This window comes from Bidens hawaiensis, unplaced genomic scaffold (genome assembly GCF_021521415.1).
Source record: "Bidens hawaiensis isolate Kalapana, Puna unplaced genomic scaffold, B.hawaiensis_p1.1 tig00018902_1, whole genome shotgun sequence".
Lineage (NCBI taxonomy): Eukaryota > Viridiplantae > Streptophyta > Magnoliopsida > Asterales > Asteraceae > Bidens > Bidens hawaiensis.
Window position 1 is genome coordinate 189,845 of NW_027492871.1, and position 16,420 is coordinate 206,264.

Consider the following 16,420-nt stretch of genomic DNA (forward strand, 5'->3'; position numbering starts at 1 on the left):
GATAATTGTTAGACTTAATGGAGACTGAAGACGAGGGAGTCTTATGGGCCGATTATTACTCTCTTTTTTATTTGAGACTGTTTATTTATATTGTTTACCAACTTACAAATTCTATATATCTCTCTGTATATTTATATGTAGTACCTATAATTCCTTATTGCGGGTGTTGAGAGACAATATTAAAGTATTGGTTGTAGCATGTGGTCATTGACTAGCTTAGACTGAATAACGTAAAGCCTTGTGTGTTGTATTCGTTTATTTCTTGCTTTTTGATTGTGGGAGTCCTAACGAGTCTAGTGTTCATTTATTTTGTACAGGCTCTTTGGCAAATACGTACAAGTTTTAGATTTATTTTTCAAAGTTTAAATTTCAGTTTTGTCGTTTTCTTCTTTCTACCAAATATACTCATGTGCAAGAATTAAAAATATTATTATTACATAATCACATATGCGATTATATATTAAAAATGTGTGCGAAATCATGGATATTCAACTTGTACATTATAAAATATACAAAATGAAGCATACCCGGCGGCTATTTGTTTACTTTTATATATCTTAATCTTTGTAAAATAATATTAAAAAAAAAAAGACTATATAAGCTAACTTGTTTTATTTAATTGGATAGTTGTGGAAGTACATAATCGCAACACATGAGTGGAGAGAGGCTTCCTAGTTCCTTCTATCATACTCACTCAGTCCCATTAAAACTATTTATATTTTCTTTTTTGTTTGTTTTATTATAAATATCTACTTTCAAAATTTATTAGTTAATTTTTAAATTTACCCTTAAACATACACAACTAACATTAATAAACAATATTGATAGATACCATTTTCAATGACCTCAAACCGGTTCGGTTCTGTTTCCGAACCCAAACCGGTTTTTTTACACCTCTGGTTTGTTCCCATCAAAAGATATCTGGACAACCTTCATAATTTAATGGGCTCAGTCAAACATATTTTTGGGCTTCCTATAGTCTTGTATAGAGAGTTGCATACACCAAATTTTGGGCCAAAAAGATATGTTCTAAAACCGGTTTGGATTGGGTTAAAGGAAGTCAAAACCGGATTAGGCCTAACAAGCTTCGGTTTGAAACCAGTTTCTAAAAGAAAACCAAACTTGACCCGGATCAGAATGGACCCAGTTCTAAAGAGGATCCATCGTATTACATAACTAGTTTTTCTCAAACTGGTTTCAACTGATACATTACCAATTTTAAACTACGGATCAAATCTTAATAACTTTAATTACAAAGTAGTAATGGGCTAGCAAGAGAAAACAATTACAAGTTTCATAAACATGTCGGTGAGAACACCATTCGAACACAACAAACTACAATACTTTGATCGATTTTTTTATCTAATTTGACAAGAAAGCAAAATGCCATGTGCGGTTTTAAATGGCGACAAATATCTCTCCTAAAAAGGTTTGAGTTTCGAGCTTTCTAGGTCGTTCAAATTGTAGAGTAAACTGAGGCCAACTCTGGCTTAATGTTTTTACGAGAACCCGGGTTGTTCTTCAACGAATGCATCATTCCCGACATGTTCGCTTCCTAAATCATTATATTATATATATTTTGAATTGTATATATTTTATTATGTTTTGTGCAAATACGTAACTTCTAAATTAATACACTTTAGGCATGTTTTAGCACGTTGAATAATAAAAGAGAATGTGAACGTAATATTTGATTCGTTACGTAGCAACTAGACTTTATTATTTATGACATATGGTTGAAAATTAAACACAAAGTTTTCAAATACGCTAGACCATAATATTTACAAAAATAGGCAAGCTTAATGAAACAAAAACACATATATTTTTTTCATTACGCACCACTAGGCGGCACTTTAAACTAACGCTGAAACGCTTGAAAATAATTTTGACAGCGACCAGTGGCGAAGCTTGAACGTGAGGGCCGAGAGAGCTAGGCTCAAAATGTATTTTTTTTAAATCATAAAAGAGTGGTGGGTTTTTTTTTTTTGGGGGGGGGGGGGGGGGGGGCTCAATTTTTCGTTCACAAATGGGCAAATTTACACTACATATAAAAAGATTCGGTCGAAAAACAAGTAAATTCACACTGCTACGCAAAAAATAAGGGGGGCCAGGGCCACCCCTGACCCTAATGATCCTTCGCCACTTACAGCAACACAGTTTGACATGAGCCGGACTTGGGCTACAAAGAAGCCTAAAGAGAACAATGAGACTCAGAAGGTGTTGTCTGCAGAAGGTAAGCCTCAAACGACGTCTTGTTAGGCTAGGAGCTTAATTGCTTGTTTCTCCGCATGTTGGGAAATATGGTGCCTGATTGGGTTGGCTCCAAAGGAGCCTATCTTCTAGTGTGTAGGATACGAAAGAGCCTTACCTTTTGCAGACGACACCTTCTTAGCCTGGTCACGGCATTTGTCAGGTTATAACGCTGTCAAATCATTTTCATGAGTTTTAAACTTTTAACGAGATTAGTGGTCTTTTTTTAACCATTCGAAGATTTACAAAAACCATTTAAAGCAAATAAATGATGCATACGAAAGAGACATAACATAGATTTATAATCCAACATGTGTGGATGGTTTCATTAGTTGCCATAATATTCAAATGACCAACCACCATGTGCTTCTCACTTAGCCATAGAATATAAAGACATGACATCCTCAAACTCATGTTGTAGAGAATTGAAATGGAAGAACATAACCACCACCAGCCTCTCTTAGCACCAATCTCCGACCACAACGACGAACGACAATATTATTCAAACCTAGACGATTCATTAATCAAACGAACATGGGTAGAATCGAAAAAGATTTGGAAAATCGCGGGTCCTTCAAGCTTCTCTCGGCTTTCTCTATACTCCCTTGCTGTAATTACACAATCGTTCGCGGGGCACCTTAGTGACACTGACCTCGCTGCCATCTCCATCGCCACCACCGTCATCACCTCCATCACCTTTGGCTTCTTGGTAATTCAAATAAATTTACTTTTATCAAAATAATCCTTTTTAATAAAAAAAAAATAAGTATCTTTATTGAGCTTCCCTTTTGTTGCAATCTTTTTATCTTCTCTTCTGACTTATGAGATAGAGGAAAGTAAGGAAGGTAGGAAGATAGAAAGACTGCATAGGTTGGTGCGGGCTTATATCGAACCAATAATGAAATTTTGGTTTTGGTAATTTTCATTTTTCACAATGGGTTCCGCTATAAACAGGATCAAATACATTTTATTCTTAACATAAAAACAGTGAGAACTAATTTGCTGTTATTATTAGGTTTACTTTTATAGGTGTTTGCTGATATTATTTGTTCGTATTTGCTAATTTTCGATTATTAGACGTTATAAGTATTTGCTGATTTATATTTTGTTTTTATTATTAGATATTTTTCTTTTGCTGGTATTTGCTGTTATTATTTTGTTCTTGATTTTGATTCATTTGTTGTAATTTTTACGTTTTTTTCTTTGTTATTATAAATCATTGTTTATGTAGATTGGTATTGTTTCTTACGTTCTCATTTTTTTATAAATTGGTATTATTTCCCACGTTTTCATGAATAGGCCAAAATAAAGAACTTAGGCTTTTTTTATTTCTTTTTTTTCAATTAATGATCGATAAGTTATTACACATTTGAATCCAAAGTAATATTTTCGAGTCACACCATTTATTTATTTCTTACTAGTTTGAGACCCGTGTATTACACAGAGAATTAATAAAACCATAAATTTAAAAATGGATGTTATTTGTTAATGATTATTCAAATTTTAAAAATTATAGGGCTACTTTAGCTAAAAGTCTTCTTGAATTTCCGACTACAAAAGCAAAAGAAAAATTAAATAAATAATAAGTAATTTGCAATAGTAAGTGTAAAGCATCTTTTAATTATTTAACTTATTTTGAAAAATAAAATAACTATATTTGCATGTATGAAATTTTCATATTTATTTTAAAGTCGGAAATTAAAATCCATGTTAGTGTAACATAAGCGATTGTTAATGGTAAGACATAATATTACTATTTATTTTCAACGAATTCTTAAAGTTTGATTAAAGCTTAAAAACATGTCGTTCAATGTTAACAATCTTAAAGCGATTATTAATAGTAACATTTTAAAAAGTAATAATAAAAATATAAGCCATAAGAATTAAAGCATGCAATAATTAAAACATAAACCACAAGAATTGTAAATTTCAAATAGTGCGTGCATAAATTAAAAACCCAACGCGAGTAAGTAATCAAAATTCAAAGCAGACGGTATGAAGAAATAAAAAATGTTTTTAAAAAGTGTTTAAATGAGAAGGTTTTTCTTATTTTTTCATTTTGGGAATCAAGAGCTTGGGCTTGTCATTTTCTTCATCATGTTGTCCCCGAATGAGATTTGGTTGTAGACTGAGTCGGGGGATGATCCACATCAATGAGATTCCTTTTTAAAGTGGGAGTTGAACAGGTCGGAGAAGTCTTCTCATTGTTGTATGCGATGTTCTTTCTTGTATTTTTTTCCACTGCTTTGAGATTGTTATCGGTCATCGACATAACATCCTATTAAAATAATAACAAAAAAGATGCCGTAACAAATACAGATGGGCATACAAACCGTTTCGAAAACTGAACCGTAACCGAACCGGTTTGAACCCGACATTACAAAAACCGGTTTTTAGTTATAAGCCACCAGGTTAGGACCGGTTTGAAGTTTTTTTTTAGCTAAAATCGGTTTGAACCCGATATTTTGGAACCGGTTAGAAAAAAACATGTTTCATCCGGTTTAAAACCCGTTTGTAGCTCAAAACTAATTTTTTTAGTTCACATATCATATCCATTTATAGCTCATTGACCATTCCATGTAATGCCCCATTGAAAAATCAATTTATTGTAAAGGAAAATATGATCGTAATTATAATAATGATAGTAACAATTGCTTATGTTACACTAAGAAAGAAATTTTGGAACCGGTTAGTCAAAAATAGGTTTAAACCGGTTTAAAACCCGTCTGTCTATATACGTCAGCTTCAAAACTAATTTATAGCTCACATATCATATCCATTTATAGCTCATTAACCATTTAATGTAATGCCCGGTTGAAATTTGAAAATCAATTTATTGAAAGGAAAATAGGAAATATCAATTGGAAATCAATATACGGTAATTAGTTCCAGTCGTAATGGCAATATCAATACATAGATACCAACACTGATCGGATAATATCAATTGACGTAAGTGTTGATTGACGTACATGAAGACCCAAATCTATTGGTAGCATATGGTAAGTAAAAGATTCTTGGTAATGCATTGGTTGACAGTTTTTCAAGATTATAAAAAAAGAAGATGATATATACAATCTGTCAAAACTTCTTTACAAAATATAGGCCTTTAAACTGTAAAGAATCGGACGTTCAATGAATTGCTCGGGTTTAAACCGAAATGGGTTTAAACCGAAAACCGGACTGTGCACCTCTAGTAACAAATGTGTCGACCACTATTTTAAAAAGGAAGCGGTAAATTGCAAATGTTGTTTAATAATTTATTGTTGTTGTATAATAAAGGAAAATAATTTAAAATGAAAAGTGACATACATTTACACTAAATGTGTCCACGGACGCACAAACAGTAATGGAGTCAGATTCTTGATGCTATTGAATGAATTAAATAAACAAATTTAAGTAAGACTAAACAAATCAAAATATAAATTGATAATTGAAAATAATTCTTTATTAAAAAGTATTGATTGGCCATGTAAAGTTTAAAATATCAATTAAAAAGTGTTGGCTTACAATTCTTTTAGACAATTAGCAAACTAAGGATAGGAGCTATTGACGAAAATAAAAGATCATTTCTTTTGAAAATTATTAAAGTTGAAATCCAAGCATTAGTGAAAAATAATTGAATAGAAAAAATTCCATAAAGTTAAATCCCCATAGAAAAAAATTTCAAACAGAACAAATCTAGATTTTAATTAAAACAGATAAACTTTATTTTAAAAGATTAATATTTTTAGTCGTTAATATTGCTTTGACTTTTGAACAGTTATTAAGTCAAATTCGACACTTAAAATTTACAATCTTAAAAGTTAATACAATATAATTGCTAATATATTAAATGCATAATTAAATTTAACTGATTTATCTAACGGATATGGGTTAGAAAAAGGAGGAAGTTATGAGAGCATGATAAGTGGCAAAATATGGTACTCTTTTATTAGAGTAGTAAGATAGATTACTTAAAATCGTTTATAAGTTCAATTTGTTTTTTTTTTTTATATTTTGATTGATGCAAAATTGAAATCAAACCAAACCAGTTTTCTAAAAAGTATAAAAGCCAAACCTCGGGGTTTTTATTGGGATCAGTTATTTCAGTTTTGTGCATATACCTAGCTATAGGAACCTTTGTCCTTACATACGCTCACGAACCTTGTTATGAATGAGATTTTACTGGTTACGTTTGTTGTCTGTAGCTAGGAATGGCAAGCGCGCTAGAAACTCTTTGCGGCCAAGCTTATGGCGCAAAACAATATCATATGCTAGGAATATACTTGCAAAGATCTTGGGTTGTCTTACTAATAGGTTCAGTTTTATTGCTACCACTATTCATATTCGCAACTCCGATACTTAAACTAACCGGACAACCAGAGGCAGTCGCAGAGTTGGCAGGAACCGTGGTAATGTGGTTGATTCCTATGCATATGAGCTTTGTTTTTCAGTTTTCTTTGGTGAGATTCTTGCAGTGTCAGCTAAAGACCGCGGTGATTGGTTGGGTGTCAGGTTTAGCTCTCGCATTTCATCTTTTTGTTAATTGGTTTTTCGTGTACAAGTATGAGATTGGTGTTGTTAGGGCTGCGATGGTGCTTGATGTGTCGTGGTGGGTGTCGGTTTTGGGGCTTTTCGTGTATGCGGTATTTGGTGGGTGCCTTGAATCTTGGAATGGTTTGTCTATGTCAGCGTTTTCGGGATTATGGGAGTTTTTTAAATTATCGGTGACTTCTAGTGTTATGCTTGCGTAAGTCATGCGCATAAAAGTTGTACACTATTTTATTATGGGTCATGCTATAGCTATACCATCCCCATTCAATTTCACACCATCAAACAACTGTTTAGACAAAAAAAAGGTCAAACTTTGAAAATTATTGGTCAGAACGATCGTTTGAACAAAATTTGGACGCAGGTTCTAACCATTAGGGGTCAAACTTCAAAATGGTTAGTGGTCATTTGACCCATGTATGGATGTCTGTACTTACTATAGATGGTCAAACTTTCAAAAAAATTTGGTCAAAACAGCTGTTAAACCTCCATATGGATGGCCATTTTAAATAATGTGGGATTAGATATTTAGATGTCACATTATGTGTGTATAGCTGACCACTTTAATTTTTTAAACTTCAATGGATTTACTCTAATGTACAATATATGATATTTTAGGTTGGAGAGCTTTTACTATCGAGTGTTGGTGATCGTAGCTGGAAGCTTGGGGAACAATGAGATCGATATTGATGCGCTTTCGATATGGTTTGCTTTTGTTTTCGTTGTTTTTTTTGATAGAATCCTATGTTTGGGAACATGCTTTGTTGCAAATTATGTGATGTCACGATTTTTATTTCAATGTTTTGTTCTCTTATCTACAGCATCACTTCTTATGGTTGAGAGATCATGATTCCATACGGATTTTTGGCTGCGACTGGGTGCGTTTATGGTCCCAAACTACTTTTTTCATAATTGTTACATTGATGAGAAAACAAAACGTAGACGTGTTGTTAATGAGTTCGAATAAGGTTTTAATATGTTAAATAAATGGGTTTAAACGGTTGACACCTAAAAGTAAAACCATATTTAAACAAGTCGTGAACTTGACCGGTTTTCTTAAGTGAGTTAAACAAGTTAAACTAAACACGACTTGCATATCAAACGAATTACATATGACAACTCAAAGCCTGATTATATTTATGCATGGTTTGAGTAGCATCATGAAATGTAATCATTTTGCTAATTGCTGATAAATTTTTGTAACATAATTTTAATTTTTTTATGGGAACAGTGTTCGTGTTGCGAACGAGCTTGGAGCAGGCAATGCGAAAGGAGCAATATTTGCCACTGAAGAGGTATGTACCCGCCTCAACACGGAGCAAGGCGGGTCAACCCACAAGATATAGACAACAGGCTTGAAATCAAGACATTATAAAGGCACAAAGCCAAAACCTATGCGCATGGCGCATATCATATATGCTCAGGCATCATATGCCCAGGCACCACACATGCTCAGGCATCATATGCCCAAGCACCACGCATGCTCAGGCATCACATGCCCAGGCACCACACATGCTCAGGCATCATATGCCCAGGCACACATATGCGCGTGGCGCATCAGCGCGCGGCGCATATCACATCTGCGCATGAAACATCTGCGCGTGAGAATAAAGAGAAGACCTCGCGCATCCTCAGGATTGGCGCATATCACACATGCACATAATCAACCTCGTCCTTATCCAAATCAGGATTAGGGCAACCTTGATTGTGCACGTCAGACAACCTTCCAGAAGGTATCTTTTTAAGGAATAAGAATATGCTGATGTTGACAGCTGCCAAATGAAAGGTGGACAACTCAGCATGACACATGTGCTACCACGTGATTACAACCAATGAGAAAGCACCAGGTGTCCCAGAGGACACGTGGCGCAGAGCAATTGGAGGAGGCCAGCAAAACCCTAATTTGGTCTGAGCCCAATCAGTGGAAACCCTAGCACTATAAATACAGCATCAACTCCACAAGGAAAGATCATCACATATCACCTGATAACATACAATCACAGAGTATTCAGCTATTAAGCAATACACTCTAAATTCCTTACTCTCACATATTATTATCTTCTCCACAAATACTTATTCTCACACCGGAGGGTTACCCCAAAGAGGACCCCTCTGTCCCTTTCTGAGGGGTAAGTTGACGGTGCTGTTCATTTTGTAGGTGGAAGAACCCAGATCTAAGAAAAACCATCGGTGAAATAGTATAATCACACCCGAGGAAAGTAGATCGTCTACCAGTGAGTCGATCCACGTCTCTTCAGCCACCAAGATATCATTGCTAACGTCTATCCTTATCGGTCTATTGTTTTGTGCACTAATTATTGTATTTCCCGACAAACTAGCAATGATCTTTACATCAAACAACATTGTGATTAGCATGGTTGACGAGCTTTCGGTGTTGTTATCGCTCACCGTTCTTTTTAGCTGTATTCAACCGGTTTTTACAGGTGAGGAAGGCATTCATTTGGTGCCCTATTTGACAAACTTACTTGATATGTTTTTTTATTTTTGTAGGAGTTGCACTTGGGTGTGGTTGGCAATCCCATGTTGCCATTGTTAATCTTGCAAGCTACTATGTTGTTGGAGTTCCTCTTGGTGTTGTACTAGAAAGGTTTTTGGGTTTTGGCATTAAGGTTTGACATCGTTAAGATGTTTGATTTTGACATGTGTTTAACGGGACTAAGTTGCAACTCTAACTCGTTTGTTGGTACTTTAATCAGGGTCTGTGGGCCGGAATGCTGGGTGGGACGGTCGTTCAAACGTTTATACTAGCCATCATAACTATCAGATGTGACTGGAATAAACAGGTATCATAAAATATTAAAATTACATTGATGAATCATTTTGAAATTTAATAAAATAGATGGATTTATGTATGTTGTATAACTGTGGAGCAGGCCTGCTTTGATAATTTTTTAGAGGGAAATTAAAAAAGAAAAAAGTACAAACAAAATGTAAATTATAGACACACTTATTATTATTATTATTATTATTATTATTATTATTATTATTATTATTATTATTATTATTTTTAACTTAACTTGTTTTACTTCATCATCATCACATTTAGATTATTTTTTTTGGTACTTGTCATGGAATAATATGTGTTACAGTATATTAACATAAACTATTGTTGTCTATGAACTCATGAAACTTGTTCATAGGCAAAAGAAGCATACTCCCGAGTTGTAAATCGAGCAATATCAAGTTAGAGTTCGTGTTTGTTATCGTCATAGAGAGTACTCTTGTCATTATGATACAAAGCAAGCAAGATCAAGTCTGATTTCATATAGCTCACGGGGCCTTTTTTTTCTTTTTCTTTTTTGTCTGATTAATATCATAAATGTTAATTAAGAAAGAAGTTATATAACTTAGTTGTTAATAAAATACCATCCATTAAAAATCATGTATTTGATTAGCATATATGTTATCCGACAACAAACATGATATTAATAGACGTGTTGTATAGATTTTTCTCTCATCTTTAAATGATATTTGATGTTTTTATTTATAAGTTTACAAGGAAACAACAGTGTCTAAAAAGTTATATTAAACGAGGCATATGCAATGTTTAAAAATTATGTTGCAATGATAACAAAAAAAACTTATTCTACACAAAACATTTTTAAAAAAATTATGAATATCACTGATAAAAACCAAGTTTCTCTTATTATTCTTATTCTCCTGAAGTCACTTAAGTTTGATATAGTGTTATATTGTTCCGTAATTATCAAGTTACCGAGTAGCATGATGATGATGTGGTAGGCCATAACTTTTTTTTTCGAGATTTTATGATCTTGTTATACCAACGTCATCGTTGTTTTTTTCACTCTAGTTTGACTGTTCGATTTCTTTTTACTTCACCTGTGAACTGTGAAGTGCACTAGATACAATAAATTAAATTAGTTAGAATTAAATACATTATACTAGTTAGTATTTAATATGTATTTACAGTTAATTTTAATAAAATTTATAACAATAACTAGAAGTTAGTGCTTTTATAAAATTAAAAAAAAAACTCATAAAATTTAAATGAAAGAAACTTGCTACCAAAGGTGTTTTTCCAATTTCAATTATTCACAACGGTCCTATCAACTTTTGAATAATATTCCAAAGTGCAATTATTCACAACGGTCGATTACCACACCACGAGTTGGTTCCTCCACTGAGTTGACTCGGGTTCGTACTCGATCATCTTCCAACTCACCGAGTTCACCTCCCGGTCTTTTCTCAACGCCACGAGTTTAGCCATTAACTCGGCCTCCAACTCCCAAAATAACTCGTTTCGTCGCCTATTCAAAAACAGCTCGGTCAATCTCTCCTTACACCCCTTCAATCGTTCCAAACACCGAGTCAACAAGTTCAACTCGTGTGTGCTAAGCTTGTGGATCCTATCACTCAACTCGGTGAGTCAACTCATTGTATGATATTGTATCATACGGTAGTCTTCTCCCACTAGTCTTGTTACCTCATAAATAATATCATTTTTTTCGCAATGTAACGTTTTTGGCACTTTACATATCTCTTCAACTATTGACACTAGTGCTTCAATTTCTTTAAATAAATCAATATACAAAGAAAATTTTAATTTTTCTTTCTTTTTATCGATTTCGGATTTCGATAACGATAGGTTGTAACCTAGGATTGCGGACGTTGACAAATTATTTTCCAAAAAACGTGCATACCACTGGGCCCACAAAGAAAACTCGCGTGTCTGCATGCTAGTATCATCTACGAATCTCGAGAGGTTTAGAAAACCAAAGCTCGTGGTTGACAAGACTTGTTCATTAACAACAAAAGAACCACCAATGATCATGTGGTGTAGTGTTATGAGACTTGAGTGTTACATACACGTTTGGCTAGTGGTGGTGGTGTAGACGGTGGATAATTGTGGATACGCATGCTAAAGCAGCGTGATGCGTCGTGTGACTAAAAGCGACGAGGGCAGAGATGAGGTGGGGTGGTGGTGGGGATCGGGCCGAGCGGGTGGTGGCGCGGAGGACGGCTATTTGGATGGAGGAGGTTGTGTGGTTGGTGATTGAGAGTCTTGCTTTGATGATTTTGGCTTTGTCTTTGAATATTGAATGGAGGTTTTTGAGTTTTTTTGATCGACCCATTGAGTTTATGATGGTTTGTGGATGCATATAACTATATGTGTTTGATTATATAGTGGTGACAAGTTTGATAAATTCAACACGTATAGAAATTAATTAATAATAATAAATATTTGTGAATAATGTGAATGAATTGAAGATTCTAAAGAGAAAGTGTGATAATTAAATGTCCAAACGCGATTAATGCGTTACACTGCAATTACACGGAGAATTAAGAATAGAAAAGGACAAAAGTTTAGATAGAAAATATCAAAATATTATGGGAGGTTCAAAAATGACCCCTAGACTATAATTAACTATTAAGTTTAAGAATTGATTTAGTATGGCTTTTAATATTATAAGAGTATTCACACCCATAAACCAATTCAAATCTCCACATTATCGCCATATCATACTCTAACAATTTATTTAAAAAACGTGACTTTTTACTCCACCCATAAACCAATAAAAACCTTCACCTCATCTTTCACATCATTACCTACTTTCACTACTATATAATATGCATATATGATTTGTGTGTAGCGGTTGTGGTGGGGCCACTACAAACCCACCTTTCAAACGTTTGAGATTACAAACAAAAACCTCTCGGTATAATATACAACTTAGATTTTTTCATTAAAAAGGCAGTTAATGGGCATCCTCAAATAAAAATAACACTATTTTTTGTTTATTATTTTTTCTTATAAAAGGCAGTTACCCCTCGGTATAACATACAACTTAGATTTTTTCATTATGTTTGGGTGGATTAACACTTATAACTAGAATTATTAACTTTTAAACAATGCATCGTGATAAACAAAACAATTTTATTTATATATGCTTAGTTATTTTTGTATAACTATTAAACGTTTTAAGATACGTAAATAACTCTAATAATAAAAACTCTTGTTAGTTGTTGGGTTAATGTGTCACCAGCCCCTCTAATTTCTTTCTTCATATACTCTAAAAATTAATTTTCGTTTATTCGAGTCAACCTACGACTTTTGTGTCCATGTTTTTTTAAACAACTTGTGACATTTTAATATTTATTTCTTCTATTTTAATAACATGTCAACTCCCATGACCTTTAGCATCACTAAAGTATTTAAACTTTTAAAACTTTAGTCTATCAACTTCAGTTATTTGATTTATTGACGTCATGTGGCAGTAAAAGGTCATATAAACCATGCTTGATATGAATGCATAACGATTAAATTATTTTTAAGCCAGTTTTTTTATACTTAATTACTTATTGCTTGTACTTTTGAATTTATGTGTAGTTCTAATTTATATATTTTGAATAATACATATTTTTTATCATGAAATATTTTAACATACTTATTTGTAAAACAAATTCCAGTTTACGTTGATTTTGAACTAATTAAATAAATCTTTTAAATGATACAATTATTCTAAGAAAACAATTAATACAGTATAACTTTTATATATAACTATGAATATATTATTCTGATTTAATACAGTAAAATTAAAACATACAAATGATATAAATAACGAATAAAATAAATGAAAATACTATTTTATAATTTTAAAAATAAATTTACTTATAGTTATTTTACAAGGGTGGACAAGTGAAAGTGAGAGGGACTCGAGAGCTAGAATGCTGACGGGAACATTGCCCCATCCCTAGGTGCAAAAAAAAAAAATCATTTTGAAGCGGGATTTTACAAGGGTGGACAAATGCAAGGGAGACGACTCGGGAGAATATTGAGGGGAACATTGCCCCACCCCTAGGTGCAAAAAAAAAACATATTGAAGTGGGATATGTATCCCAGGTTAAAGTTGATATAGAGAAGAAGAGTCGCGCTACGAGACGGAGGTGAGAGGAATGACTACCGCCACCCTAAAGAGACAATCTAATAAATTAGATTGTAACTATTTTAGTTACTAATGTTTAATGTGCAAATATGGAAAAATACATTTACATTTTATTATATTTTTGTATGATGTGAGTTTTTTTCCTTAAAAAAAGGGAAAAAACAAGAAATAAAGAAAATGACATTATACTTTCATCATATTTGATGTAATGCAAGATGACAACTCAAGTTGTGTATTTTGTGGACGTGTTGATTAAACATAGGAGCATATTAGGTTTAGTTGTGTGAAGAGATAAAACTGATTTAGACCGTGGTGTAGTAATGGTTAAAATTCCAAGCTGAAGAGGTAGGTTCCAGCAGAGCCTAGTTGGACCCACAAGACTCACCTTGAAGAGGGACGTTTGCGCAAGGACCAACTGGTTCCACAGGACCCACCATGCTCAGAGATGAAGACCTTACGCGCAGTACGCCAGCTGTTCCCACAAGGAAAGCCTCCCAATGGTGAAGTATCCCGCCTGTCCTCGCAGCTGCGGATACAAGCCATCAGGGAAGGCTACCCGCACTAATAGCAAGGCTACACGCACAAGGCACTCAATAATTCAGTGTCACCTGAAGGAATGAGCAAGGCGGGAATACTCCCGCCCAAATGAGCCAGTTCGTATGCTTCTGGAAGATCTTTTGTACTATACCTGCCAAGGTATGGACAAAATAGACAAGATCTGACCAAAGCAGCCCATGAACCAATCACAGGGTGACAGCTCACCGACAACAGTACGAGGAGGAGCATGCTCTAGTACTGTTTGTCACTATTAGCCGCTGCCTACTCACCAACCCTTGTCGTGGCACGCACATAGCCTGCAGTTGGTGGAAAGGGAACAGTACACAGCCGGCCTTATCACTATCAGCCGCTGCCTACCCACCAACCAGCATGGCACGTGCGTAGCCCATAGTTGGTAGAACAGGAATATTATACAGCTGGCTGTACCTGCTTGGAAACCTACCTTCGGCTATAAATACTCCAACACCTTGGAACGGTAGGATCATCTGTTATTTTACCTTCACTAGCTATTTCTCTCAATATACACTTATATTCAGAGCAATCTAGTCTGATTCTCACGCCGGAGGGTGGTCACAAGGAGGAACCCCCCCTTCTCAGTGACGAGCTCACGGTGTTTGTTTTGCAGGTCATTTGAAGAACCATCTTTGCCGGACCTAACCCCTCGTGGGAAACATCTATTTAACCCCCAGATTATCCGTAATCTGCCTGGGGTCAATTAGTGTTTCTTCATTGGCGCCATCAGTGCATAAAAGCTAGAACTAATTCTAAGTTTTTTTCAAAATTTCTGAAGAAATGGTTAACGTTACTCCGGTCCCAAGGCCAGTAAGTGACCAGGAAACCCCAGTAACCGGAACCCCAGCCACTGGGAGGAACACCGGCGGTTATACAAATTTGCCACCGAAAAAACTCCCATGGCCAAAAGCTCCAATGATCCGGCAACGCCCTAATGCGGATCAGAGCAAATTCTGTGACTTCCAAGGGACAAAGGGTCACAGTACAGAGGAGTGTACATCATTGAAAGATATAGTTGAAACATTCGTCAAGGATGGAAGACTTGCACGCCTTGTGGAATCAATCAAGAATGGAGGGAGGAATGAGAAACGGTACAAAGGCAATGGACGAAAGCCCGTTGACATCAGCATCCACATGGTTCATACTAACATCACAGGAAGAAAAAGACGAATGACAGAATCATGCGCGTGGAAGGAAGCTGAGGTGCGCTTCCCGCGAGTGCCAGGAGGACCCAGCAAAGAAGGCCCTATCATCATCAAAAGCCAGCTGGGGCACTACATCACTTCACGCACTCTTGCTGACAACGGCGCCTCGTCAACGGTGATGTACAGGCAGTTCTTCGACAAGCTAGATGACGAAGACAAGGAACGCCTGGAAACGGTCTGCGCCTCGATGGAAGGGTTTGACGGCAGCACAAACACCCCCCTGGGTATCCTATCTTTCCCCGTCACTCTCTCGGACGGAAAACACTCCCGCACAGAAGATGTGGACTTTGTCGTAATGAGGAAGCCACACCACACATACGACATTCTCTTTGGGAGAGACGGGATGGCAAGATTCAACGCCGTGGTATCTTCAGTCCACGGCATGATGGGATGGCCAACAGCTGAGGGTGTAGCGATGATCACCGGCATTCCCCAGGTATGCATCGCATCTGTCTCATCTAAACCCAAACCAAAGATGGCTAAGCCAACCATCACCGAACCGGAAGAATGGGCCTTCAATGGCAAATACCCTGACCAGGTCGTTACCATTGGTCCAACAGTCATTGATCATACGCGCACCTTACTCAAGCGCTTACTACTGAAAAACGCTGACATCTTCACATGGACACCAACTGACATGACTGGTGTACCTCGAAGTAAAGCAGAGCATAAGCTTAAGTGTGACCCGGCTTTTACGCCAGTCATACAAAAGCGCAGAGTAATGGGGGCGGAACAAGCTAACGCGTGTAGAACCCAAGTCAAGGAACTCCTTGATGCGGGCATCGTACGTGTTAGCAGATATCAAACATGGGTTGCAAATCCCGTTATGATATCGAAGAATAACAAACAATGGCGCATGTGCATAGATTTCAAAGACTTAAACAAAGCATGCCCCAAAGATTGTTATCCGTTACCCGAAATTGATCTTAAGGTAGATTC

At 35.6% G+C, this 16,420-nt stretch overlaps 2 pseudogenes across 1 annotated transcript; one reads left to right on the plus strand and one right to left on the minus strand.

Annotated features, from left to right (window-relative positions):
• Nucleotides 1–2,680: 2,680 nt before the first annotated feature.
• Nucleotides 2,681–10,071, plus strand: LOC143557327 (protein DETOXIFICATION 27-like; annotated as a pseudogene). Its single transcript, XR_013139552.1, has 9 exons — nucleotides 2,681–2,959; nucleotides 6,438–6,979; nucleotides 7,399–7,485; nucleotides 7,602–7,658; nucleotides 8,012–8,079; nucleotides 9,039–9,224; nucleotides 9,292–9,410; nucleotides 9,498–9,584; nucleotides 9,942–10,071. The product of XR_013139552.1 is annotated as a protein DETOXIFICATION 27-like (transcript).
• An 823-nt stretch (nucleotides 10,072–10,894) lies between these two features.
• Nucleotides 10,895–11,898, minus strand: LOC143557328 (putative clathrin assembly protein At4g40080; annotated as a pseudogene).
• Nucleotides 11,899–16,420: the final 4,522 nt, after the last annotated feature.